Below are 12,855 nucleotides of genomic sequence, written 5' to 3' on the forward strand. Positions count from 1 at the left end.
TGGGCTCTGACCCAGGCCACTCTGAGGGCAACACTTCTTACCACCCCGCTATTGTCCTAAGTTCACAGTTTATCACAGGAAGCTCTGAAGGGTGTCAACTCACTGCTTGGTACCTCTTCTCAGCTGGGCGTGGCATGGCAGCTCTCTCCTTGGGGTGGCAGCTGCCTCTGTTATGCTGACAGATCCAGGCTGGTGACGCGGTGGTGGGCAGGATTGAACCGGGGACCTCTGGAGCTTAGTGTGGGGGCCTCTACAACATGAACTAAAAGCCACCCGGCTGTTAGCGAAGGCTGTATAGAAGTCATGTTTTATTGCTCCCTCTAAGTGATCTCGGTGCCACTAGCTGGGACGCCCCACCACACCCTGGAGCTGTGTGGGTTACGTACTTCCCCTAGCTGAGGAAGCGCATCCTGAGCTTCGGAGAGTTCCCAGCTATAATCCCGGACGAGCCCTGTAACAATGCGACCACTGGCAGGACACTGCTGAGAGTATCAATTCAGGACAAATTGCTTGGAGCAGGGCAGTCACAGCCCGAGGCTGGGTGCCCTTTACTATTAAAGCACATCACAGCAGCCATGCAGAGAGGACTTTGGTTTTACCCCACTGGCCAATCAGACGTCATACAAGCAATTCCCTCAGCTATTCCAGTTCCCTTCTATCACCACCAGCACCACTCCTCATGGGGATGAATGGTTATGAAAACCAAAACCCCAGTAAAAGAAAACGGGTTCTCTCAAAGGACCTCAAAGGACCAAGCCCCAGATGCAGGTCAATAGACAAGTCAGATCTTACCCACAAATCACGCTCTTGCAAATCCTTTAGCGTTGTTATGGAAAAATTGATCCATGTGTTGTGTTTTCAGTCAGATCAGCCTGAGGCCTTTTATTGATTAGAAGCACGCAGGGGAGAACCATTATGGAAACGGCCTCCCCGAAGCTGGTTACAGACAGCCTTATAAAGCTTAAAACCACAATCGTAATATGCAAGTTACACACATAATGTCCTTATTATTTTGCTAAAAAAATATTGCAAAGTTAATGCTGATTGGAGTAGGAGTAAATTTCTTCCATATTAGGCTTTTCCTGTTCTTACTTATCTGTTCTATGCGGTTACGTGTTGGCAGTCGGGGATATTACAAAATTGTTTTTCAGTCGGGGACGGTTAGGACTTTCCACTGTCTCCTCCGTGCCCCCGTGCTTGGCTTGTCTGGCCGGCCCTGGCAGCCTGACATGAGGCCTGGGCCTACAAGGCCTTGGATAACACTGGATTTTCCCTTACAGTATCTAAAATATGAAGGTTTATTCATAAAAAGAAAGAAATATAGATGAGAGTTAAAATTTTTAAAGGAATTAATTACACACAGTAATGGCAAAAAAAAACAGGAGTACTTGTGGCACCTTAAAGTCTAACAAATTTATTTAAGCATGAGCTTTCGTGAGCTACAGCTCATTTCTTCGGATGCATAGAATGGAACACACAGACAGGGGATATTTATACATACAGAGAACATGAAAAGGTGGAAGTATGCATACCAACAGGCAGAGTCTAATCAATTGAGATGAGCTATCGTTAGCAGGAGGAAAAAAACTTTTTGAAGTGATAATTAAGATGGCCCATAGAAGGTGTGAGGAGAACTTAACATAGGGAAATAGATTCAATTGGTGTAATGACCCAACCATTCCCAGTCTTTGTTTAACCCACAGTTAATAGTATCTAGTTTGCATATTAATTCAAGTTCAGCAGTTTCTCTTTGGAGTCTGTTTTTGAAGTTTTTTTGTTGCAAAATTGCCACCTTCAAGTCTGTCACTGAGTTTTTTAAAAAAACCAGTGGGAGAACACTTCAACCTCTCTAACCACAAATATTCAACAGTCAGGATGATTCACCACAGGAACAAGCTACCAAGGAAAGTGATGGATTCTCCATCTCCTGATGTCCTTTCATGAAGACTAGATGCCTTTCTGGAATGTGTTTGCCCCCAAAATAGCTCTTGTGTCCTACAGGAGGCCTGTGATATGCAGGGGGTCAGATTAGATGCTCTAATGGTCTCTTCTGGCCATAAAGTCGACTCATTTCTGAAAAACTGAGTGTAGCATTGGGAGCAGCGTCTGATGTTTCCCTGTCTAGCCGGCTTGCTGCCTCAAACGAACGCTCCTTGAGTGGGGTGATCCACAGGGAGTAGCTCAAACCTCCAAAGTGCCTGGCCAGGGGCAGGGCATTGGCACAGCAAGGGAGGGGTGGGGCAGTGACATCACAAAGGCCTTTTGCAGGACCTGAGCCTATTGGTCCAAGGTGGTGGGGAGGTGGTGACCTCACAGAGAGATGCTGACATCAGCCAGGCAGGACAGGGGCGAGGGGCCAGGGAAACCTCAGAGACCCCTGTGGCTTTGCTTCAGCAAGTCTCCTTCTCCAGGTCTCTCTCTGAGGACTGAGAGAGTATTCGGGTTCACGGACCTGAGCGCCAGGAGGAACCTCTTTCAAGTTTTCTCCTTCCCTTTTAGTGATTTTACTAGAAAACAGCCGTCCCTGTTTAGAAGGTAAGAGCCTCCTCGAGATGTGAAACCTGTTCAGTCTGATCCATCTGGTAACAGGTCACTTCCCTTCTCTATACCTCAGGCTCCTCCCCATCTGTCCCATGGGAACAGGGACAGTTCTCGAACTCTGGGCAGTCGTGAGCCTGAGTGAGATAAGGGGCGATAAAGCCCTGTGTGAAGGAGAAAGGGGAGTTTCACGGTGTTTAACACCAAGGAATTCTAAAGTTTGCTAAAATGTCAAGTCTGCGAAAACAAGAAATGGTTGGGGCCAAACTTTTTAACCATTGCCTTTTCTAAAGCCCATTCAGGGGTGTGAGTCCCTGTCTTTATGTACCTGGGGTTCTTTGCCAGCAGGAGAGAAGAGGTTCTTGCCTCCATTTTTTGGCCTTAACAAACCAGGCGTTGTGCCCCAGTTCTCATCTGAGATCCCTGAAAAAGAACATCTTCCCATCCATGAACAAGACAGGACCTATCTTTCAAAGGGGAACAAAGAGACCCCTGGGACTTACAGACTAGCTAGACTCACTTACATAGCTGGAGAGATACTGCAATACATTCTTAAACAGTTTGTCAGCAGCACCTACAGGAGAATTTGGTTCTTAGGACAAGTGAGCATGGATTTGTCAAGAACAAATCATCCCAAACCAATCCTCTTTCCTTCTTTGGCAGGGTTCCGGGCCTAGTGGAGGTGGGTAAACAGTAGATGGGATCTATCTCGGGGGTTACTAAGGCTTTTGACACAGTCCCGCAGGACATTCTCACAAGCAAACGAGGGAAATGCGGTCTAGATGCAATCAGTGTCATGTGGGTGCAGAGCTGGTTGAAAGCCCAGACTCCAAGGGCCCTTCTCCAGGTTTGGCTGCCCGACAGAGAGGGTGCACCTAGTGAGTCCAGCAGGGATCAGTCCGGGGTCCGGTACTATTCAATAGTTTCATGAATGATTTGGAAAATGGAGTGGAGAGCCTGCTTCTAAAATGTGCAACTGACACCAAGCACTTTGGAGCTCAGGACTGGAATTCAAAACGCCCTTAACAAATTGGAGACTTGGTCTTTTTGAGCCAAACCCCATGGCTGGGCCCCTCTCTCTAGACTGGGCTGAAGTGAAACCCCAGAGCCAGACACTCCTCCTGGGCAGTGCGCTCCGACCTTGAATGGTCAGATGCTGCTTAGCTCTGTCAGAGCAGCTTTGGCTGGGGGATTCTCCCAGCACTTTCCAATAGCGGGAAGGTACGAAATCCCCATTTGCCTGCTGGGGACGGAGCCCTAGAGGGGGGAGCAACTTGCCCAGAGTCCCCCAGGAAAAGGAAAACAACCAGCAGTGGAACCAATAGGAAACCCAGCAATGGAACTCAGGAGTCCTGGGGGTGTGCTAGGGTGACCAGCTGTCCCAATTTTGGGGTCTTTTTCTTATCTAGGATCCTATTCCCCCCCCCCCCACTCCCTGTCCTGATTTTTCACACTCGCTGTCTGGTCACCCCCGGGTGGGCACATGTGGGGTCCCAGCTGCTCCCTGCCCCCCTCACTGAAGCAGGTGTGCAGGGTTACTGTCCTGGGAACTGCAGGGCACCAGTGGCCATGGGGCTGGCTGGAGGCAGGGCAGGGGCTGATTGGAGGTAAGGTCTGGCTGCAGGTAGGGCAAGGGGTGCGGGGCTGGCTGCAGACAAGGGCTGGCTGTGGGCAGGGTAGGGGGTGCGGGGCTGGCTGGAGGCAGGGCAGGGGGGTGCAGCAGGGGTTGGCTGGAGCCAGGGTGTGCAGGGCTGGCTGGAGACGGGCTGGCTGCAGGGGGGCAGGGGGTGGAGGAGAGGTATTTTAAGGTGAAGATAACACCATGGTTACCAGGTGAGTGGCACATCCTGGGTTAAAGAAAGGAAGGGACCTGGAGTTAATAGTCTGAAGTATTTGTGTTACCAGCCCTGTCACTGTCTGACCCCCCTTCAGTGTGGAGCAGGTGTGTACGTTGCTGCGTGGAACGCACCGACTCCTGCAGAGCAGGGGCAGCTGTTTCCATGGCAGAGAGCCTGGCACTTATGAGACTTTCCTGACTTGCTGTTTTGAAGCAATTCAGTAAAATAACGGTGGAGCTACAATGTCCGGTCCAAAATTTCAGCCCCCTGGTGCAAAAACGCTATTTTAGGATCTAAACAGGAGGCTTCCAGCACTAGGACACCTGACCAGAGAGCTCAGTGGGGGCGTAACAGCTGCTGACTCTGAGGGTCCTGGGTTAAATCCACTTGCAGGTGGAGGCGTTTTGATTTATTTGATCGATAATGAGGAAGGTGAAGATTTAATCCCAGGTTTTTTTAGTAAATGTCATGGACAGATCACGGGCAAAAACCAAAAGCTCATTGCCCATGACCCAGCCATGACTTATACCATAAATACCCCTCATTGAATCTTGGGGAGGGAGGCCCAGGGGGTCTGTGGCACCAGCTGTGGGCACAGGGAGTCCAGGGGGCCCGTGGCACCATGTACTGGGGGAGAAGCCCCGGGGACCCACTGCCACTCCAGATGCTGCCAGGTGAGGGGAGCCCCAGAGGCCAGCCCTGCTCCGGCCACCTCGGGACAGGTGCCAGGAGCCACTGAGCTGTGGCTGCTGCTGCCATCCTTGGAACCACTGCTCAAGCTGCCTCCAGGCCAGCTGCTGGGGCAGCCACGGAGTCAGCCACAGAGGCCACTGCAGAAGCCACAGAATCTATGACTTTTGCAGCGTCCGTGACACAGAGGGATCCCTAATAAAGAGACAAACCCCTCCCTGCTGTGACTGCAGTTCCTGGAAGGAAAGAGAAGAACAGAAAGTGAAGAGAGAAGGAAAGAGAGAGATTCCCTGTCACCTCTCTCCCTGCTGCCTCCCCCTTGTATTCTGTAACCCCATCTCACTGGGTTCCCTGTGCTGGTGCCATGGCGGTGACACTAGAGTTCTGGGGATTTGGGGGGAGGGGAAGGGGGCTCTTCACTTCTCAGCATTTCACACAAATTTGTCTTTGGGGCTGAAGTTTCTCCTGTGGGGCCTCTCAGTCAGAGCTGTACCCCACCCCCTTCAGTGGGGGTGTGTGTAAATTGCAGAGCAGGCAGAGAAGTCGCCCATAAAGGGTCATATTGTTCTGGTGACTGGCTCTGACCTGGGTCACATGTCCTCTGACACAGGCTCATGTGCAGAACATGGGAGCTCTGGCTTGTCCTAAATGCTGTAGAGTGTGAGTTCCTGGAAAGGGCAGGGGAGAAGGAGCAAGAGGAGAAAGGCAGAGACATTGGAGGGCGAAGAAGGAGAGAACAGAGAGACAATAAATGATTGAAGTGGAACAGGTGTCCCAACTCCATCTTGCTCATCACAGGTGTTCAGAGAGGCAGGCAGTTGCAGGTTTTCCAGTGTCAAGTCTGAACTTTGATTCTAACACTGTGCGTTGAAATATCAAGGGGATCTCCACATACCTGATCTCTTCCCCCCTCCCCTTTTTTGTATTAATTTTTATTTTGACGTGTTTGGCTTAACCGTGATCGTCCCTTTCCCCACCTGTATTGCAATTTGGGGTTTATGTTTATTTTGCCTCCCTGTTGTTCATGTCATTATAACTGTAACAGCAAAGGAATCTGCAGGAGCAAAAACTGACTCAAAACTTCATGTCCCCATCATGCCGGAACATCCTACAAACAGCTCACGGAGCTGGAATCATAACACACAAGGCCAGGGGATGGGAGATGCAGGTTTCCAAGGGTTCTGTCTTTCTCAGATGACACATTCCAGCCCCTTGTGTGCCTCCATCCTGTATGACCTGCTGGACTTTTACACATTTATTGTTTCATTCTATAGATAATGTGATTGTAACACAATGTGACTAAAATTAAACCACTTCCAGATGAGGAAACAGAAGAGAAAAGCCATTATTGCATTGACTGGGAACCAAACCCAAACCCAGATCAACTGTTTGGAAAGCACCTACACACACCACTATCCCACCAACGCATCTGGCAGGAGTAGCTTTCCTGCAGGCTGTGAGTGCTGGCAAAGGGGATGACACATGACCACAGCGTTAGTGAGCAGGGTGGATGGGCTGGAAGCTGCCTGACAGCTGGGAGCAGAGTTACCATCCCAGAGTGACTGAAAGGGGGCAAAGATGAAAACAGATCTCACTGGGAGCTGGCCCCACACCTGCCCCGCCCCAGGAGAGGGGAACTGAAGCTCAACTTCAATCACAGAAAACTCTTCCCTGAGAAGGAAGGGGACAGCTTGTTTTAAAGACCAGGTTTGTGTTTGTTCCTGCTACATACGGAGGGGCTGGGTAGTGCTGATTCCAGCCCCCAGACTCTGGGAGGATAAGGAACAAATTCAGGCTGCCAGTGACCTGCAGGAGGGAGATGATCTTTTGACAGTGATGGACGCCTCGTCCTAAAGGCCTTTGTCTGCCCCCTTCCAGTGACTGTTTGGCACAGGAATGCAGCCCCCACTCCTGAGTCTCTCCTGGGGAAATAATGTTTCTGTGCAAAACACCAAAGCTTTTAACAGAAAGGAAGAAAAGGAAATGGCCACATGATGGGACTAGAACATAAGGAATGAAACACAAGATGCTTCTCCCATGTGCATTGACTTTTAACCTTGTTTGTGGTGGTGGTGTATCCATGTTGGTCCCAGGGGTCCTCTGGGGCGCTGGGCATTGGCCACTTTCGGGAGAGTGGGCTAGATGAACTGGTCCGACTCAGTGTGGCTGTTCTTATGTTCTAACTGCTGGTTATGGAAGAGACGACCTTCCAGGCTACACAGAACTGAAGAAGGGTGCTGGGTTAGCTCCACAGCTTGTCTCTTTCACCAACAGAGGTTGGTCCTCTGCAAGCTCTTACCCTCACCCGCCTTGTCTCTCTTGGACTCTGAAAAGTGCTTTCTCCCCACTCCCCTTGGAGAGACGTTAAGTTTCCCTTTGGGCAACTATCAGGCTGAAGCAATTGTATTGACTGTGACACTAGAATTGAAGATTTAATATTATAAATAAATGAGTCTAAACCTGAGGTTCTGGTTTTCACATTGGTTTTTCTAACTCAGTTCCCAATTCTCTTCTAGAAAGGCCTCCAGGCTGCCTGCCCAGCCCAGCAAAAGTGGCCAGGAGAAAGCCCACACTGCTGCTCTTTCAGGTAGTTGAAGGCTGCTATCAAACCCCCCTCACTCAGTCAGTCCCCAGGCTGTGGCAGTGCATAGGATTCTTCCATCCTAAGTGCAGGACTCTGCACTCCTCCTTGTTGAACCTCCTCAGATTTCTTTTGGACCAATCCTCCAATTTGTCTAGGTCACTCTGGACCCAAACCCTGTCCTCCAGCGCGTGGATTCTTTACATGCTTTCACAGAGCGAAGAGCACATGTTCCATGATTTCATAGGGCAGAGTTTTGTGCTATCGGGAGCTTTCCCTGTGTGAATTTGACAGGTGGATCAACACAGAGACACATTATGACCCTTCTCAGGGTGCTGAGGGATGTGAGTCTTCTTGTTGCCACCTGCCACAAGGAAGAGGGAGTTTTGCATTTGGCAGCTGGATGTTAGTGACCAAACTCACCAGCCTGCTGGAACTCAAGCACCCTCCTCTGAGCTACAGCAACCACCTTAACCCCTGAGTTCCTTCAATGTGTCCCCCTCTGGGGTCCAGCCCGGATCACCAGATACTCGATGAAATCCCAGATCCTCTCTTCCCCAAGTATCCCAGGTTACTAGTTTTACTGTGGACCATTGCTACTGTATCTCACACAGCATCTGAGTACAGTTATCGAACAAGCAAAAAATTTATTTAACAATGGATAGAGATTTAAACAAACAAACGTGAGTGATGGAAACCAACTGTTACCACTAAACAAAGGCAGAAAATGATAGAAGAGAAAGGCCAGCACAAAAAAACAGAGAGAGGAACAATAAGATACTAAAAGGACAATGGTTGGAACTCTCCATTTCTCTCAGTCTTTGGACTGATGGGTACTAGAGCTGTAGCAACAGTTGAGGAACCAGGGTAAATTAAATCAAATTAACTTTTCAAGATTAGCCATCATTTCCTTTATGACTAAAAAAACACAAAAACAAGACAACGTTCAGTTTTCCAAAATAATTCACATTATCACACAGTCTCTTACTCTTTAACCAATAACTTCACCTATCATCTCATTTTAATTGGTAACAACAACATATTCAAATATCACAAATTCTTTTCATATATGTTAGGGCTTGGCTACACTTGAGAGTTGCAGCACTGGGAGTTACAGTGCTGGTTGTGCAGCTGTGTAGGAACAGCACTGGTGTGTGGCCACACTCACAGCTACCAGCGCTGCAGTGTAGCCACATTTGCAGCACTGTTGGGAGTGATGGATTATGGGCAGCTATCCCAGCGTTCAAGTGGCAGCAACCTGCTTTTCAAAAGAGGGGGGTGGGGTGTAGTGTGACAGGGAGCGGGGGAGGGAGAGAGAGAGAGTGTGGATTTTTGGAGCCGCCACTGTGTATTAGCTCCCTGCCCTGAAAATCAGAAAATTTTCCAAACCCCTTATTCTGCAAACAGCCTGCAGACCAGATAAGAAGCATGGACTTTCTCCCCCCCAGTTTCTCTCATCAAACACTCAACCCCTGTGAATGAGGTAGGCAGGTGGTTCTATCATTTGATTGTTCACAGTCACTTACAGATTGATCACAGCAAACAGGAGCTGTGTTTGTTTAGATAAGCAGCTCCTGAGTTCACAACAAAACAAAGAGAGGCTGCATAACAAAACAAAAGAGAGTAATTTACTTTCAAGCATTCTGGGATATCTCCTAATACCCTGGAGGCCAACAACAGCGCTGGTGTGTGTCCACACTTGATGAGCAGCGCTGGATCACCAGCGTTGCACTCGTTATACCCCAAGCAGACCAGGTGTTCAGCCAGCGCTGCAGCCAGGGAGTTGCAGCGCTGGATGTGCCTTGCAGGTGTGGACAGTTACTAATTGCAGCGCTGGAAAGCCTCCACCAGCACTGCAACTCACAAGTGTAGCCAAGCCCTTAGTTTGCTTTTAATCCCCATTGCCAATAACTGAACCCTTGTTCTTATTGTGGTTTGTCCCAACCACTTCTGTGAGTGCATATATCTCAGGATCTTCTGCCATGTGTGTTGGTAGAGGGGGTCTTCTATGTCGGAATGTTTGCATTATGGAGAAAAATACCTCTCTTTTCACATTTTTTAATCTTTCAAAGTAGGAGGAGGTAGAGAAGTAATGTAAATGCATAAAACAAAAGAGAAACCTCTCTGGTCTACACTAAAGACATTTATCGGGATAACTATATTGCTTAGGGGTGTGAAAAATCCACACAGCTGAGCAACATAGTTACACAGCCCTAACCCCCTGTGTAGATAGTGCTACATGAGCGGGAGAACTTCTCCTGCCAACATAGCCACCGCCGCTTGCGGGGGCTGGACTAATCAAGTCCGATGGGAGAAATCTCTCTCATTGGCTTAGAGCATCTGTTATTGCAGTGCTACAGCAGCGCAGCTACATTGGTGCAGCTGTGCCAACATCAGCTTAATTGTGTAGCCACAGCGTCAGACACAAAACCATAGAATCAGGACTCAACATGTGTGTATCTGGAAGTCTGAAATTGGAGGCTGACAAATGCGTTGCCTCATTGGTTACCATCATTTCTACAGCCTGAAAGTCCTTGTTACCCAATCAGGCAACCAGTTTGGGATCCACAGGGAAGGACTGTCCTATGAAGCACTCTCTCTTTGCATCCAAACAGTGAAGGACGACTGTTCTCAATCTAACCCTGGCATACTTTGGAAGTGTAATCAGTGACACTGAACTAGGAAGTGGAGTTGTACAAACAATTTTCCTTGGGTCACCATAGCTTCCTTTACTGGGGTGGAAACCAAGAACTGGGTGTGGAATCTTTCAACCTCAGCTCTTTCCAAATCCTTGGTTTTGGATAGGGTAGATTTACACTTCTTTGAAGAAGAATACTTTACAAAACCACTTAAAATCTCAGCAGTGTTAATGAGGAATGGCTTCCTGAAACATGCCCAGCTTTTCTTTAATTCGGTGGCACAGGTCCAGGGAAGGGACTGGATACAGGCCTTGATCAGAATCTTCGTTAGTTACCAGAGCTGGAGATTCTATTCAAACATGGCTATTTTGCTGAAGATATTACATTTTCAACACTGGTTTCATTTTATACACATCTTTAGCACCTACAAAAGGATAAATTCAACCAAAAACTCCACTTCTATTTCCTCAACATCTGTGTCATGAAGGGCTGCATTTCCCATAGCATAGGATTAGCTAGGAGAGATCTTCTGTAGGGCCTGGGTTACAAATGGTCTGGGAACCAAACACATGGGCATTTTGCCTAGTTCAAAACCACTTACCATGGAATTCTCTTCCCAGATCATTGGAGACAATATTGCCTTAAACAACTGAAATACACTGTGATCAGATGCACTTCCTTCAGTTAGTTGGGGTTCTGCTGTTGTTCACCATTTCTGAGTGGAGATTTTAAATCACTGCTATTTCTTTGTGAGCCTGTCCAGTAAATTAGAGAGTTCTCTCCTGTTGATAGAACTGCACTTCAGCTTTCTCCATGTCATCATGGAGGGATGGGGAAAAAGCAAAGCTGAAATCATAAATGAGGACTTTAGCAAAGGGTCATTGTCTTAAATTCTTCAATAAATCTGAGCTACATCCTACCAAACTGAACTAATATCCAATTGGGTGACCAAACATCCTTCAGGAAAGATAGAAACCCACATCACAGAGAGACAATACATGACAAAGAAAGTGTCAAGTGAAATTCCAGAGCAGGTTACATCTGATTATTCAGAATCGGGACAAGAGTCTCCCATCACATTCTCCTCTGATCCATTCAAACCTGCTTCCCTCATCCCTGTCTCCACAGTCAGTTATGTTATTTACAAATTTTTTAGTATCGTAGCATCCCCATAATAAGGGAAAAACAGCCCTCTTGCCAGAAGTGGCTTTACAATAGATGGAACCTGGAATTTAAACTCTAAATGATCACACTGTATTTGGGATCCATTTGAATTCCCCTCCCAGGACTTTGACACTTTCATCTCCAGTCATAGCGACTCTGATATAGGATTAAAGAAGTCAAAACATCATCTGCAAGCACATGACACTTTGAGAAGTGGATGGATAGAATGTGATGAAGATAAACTCTGCCTGGCTCAGGCAAAAGGTAACAGTTCTGCAGTGATGGGGAAGGAGGGAATCTCTGAGTCACCGCATCTCCTTCTAGTGTCACAGAAGCTGTAATTATACTTTTTTCCTGCCCCTGCTCCTCTTCATTTACATATAATTTGAAAAATTCCCAATATAACTGCTCTTCAGCACAACCCAGAGCAATGTGAGAACAACTGGCAAGGATACAATCTGTATCACTGGTGACTAACAATAACTTTGCAATAGGAGGAATGGTATAAACGTGATGCTCCCTGGTTCCTCATAGGAAGGGCACACTCCAATTACTTGTGGGACAATAGAAAGGACAAATAGGTCCATCTCAAAAGAGGGCGAACTGCAAAAGGCAAAAATGGGCCACTCATCTGGACAAGCTGAGGGATAATGGTGCTGCAAACAGTTCAAAGAGCTTTAAAAGTTACTATGTGGGAATCAGGAAAAGTATTAAAAAAACAAAGTATTGATAGCCCTAGAGATTTTTACAATGTTGATCTCTCTTGCAGATTCTCTGATGGCTAACATGGGCTGAGTGCCAAGAGAAGGTTTTCCCACACTCATGGCATACATAGGGCCTCTCCCCTGTGTGGATTCTCTGATGCCCAGAAAGGGCTGAACTTTTAGTGAAGCATTTTCCACACACACAGCATTCATAGGGCTTCTCCCCTGTGTGGATTCTCTGATGAACAGAAAGGGCTGATCTTTGAGTAAACGTTTTCCCACACTCACTGCATACATAGGGCCTGTCCCCTGTGTGGATTGTTTGATGACTAATAAGGTGCGAGCTGCGACTGAAGGTTTTACAACACTCACGGCATTCGTAGGATCTTTCCCCTGTGTGGATCCTCTGATGTCTAGAAAGGGCTGATCTGTGAGTGAAGGTTTTCCTACACTCACTGCATTCATAGGGCCTCTCATCTGTGTGGATTCTCTGATGAACAGAAAGGGCTGATATTTGAGTGAAGGTGTTCCCACACTCTCTGCATTCATAGGGCCTGTCCCCTGTGCGGATTCTCTGATGTCTAGAAAGGCCTGATTTGTAAGTGAAGGTTTTCCCACACTCACGGCATTCAAAGGGCCTCTCCCCTGTGTGGATTCTCTGATGTTGAGAAAGGTTTGAGCTGCTAGTGAAGCATTTTCCA

Source organism: Mauremys mutica, unplaced genomic scaffold (assembly GCF_020497125.1).
Source record: "Mauremys mutica isolate MM-2020 ecotype Southern unplaced genomic scaffold, ASM2049712v1 Super-Scaffold_100084, whole genome shotgun sequence".
Taxonomy (NCBI): Eukaryota; Metazoa; Chordata; order Testudines; family Geoemydidae; genus Mauremys; species Mauremys mutica.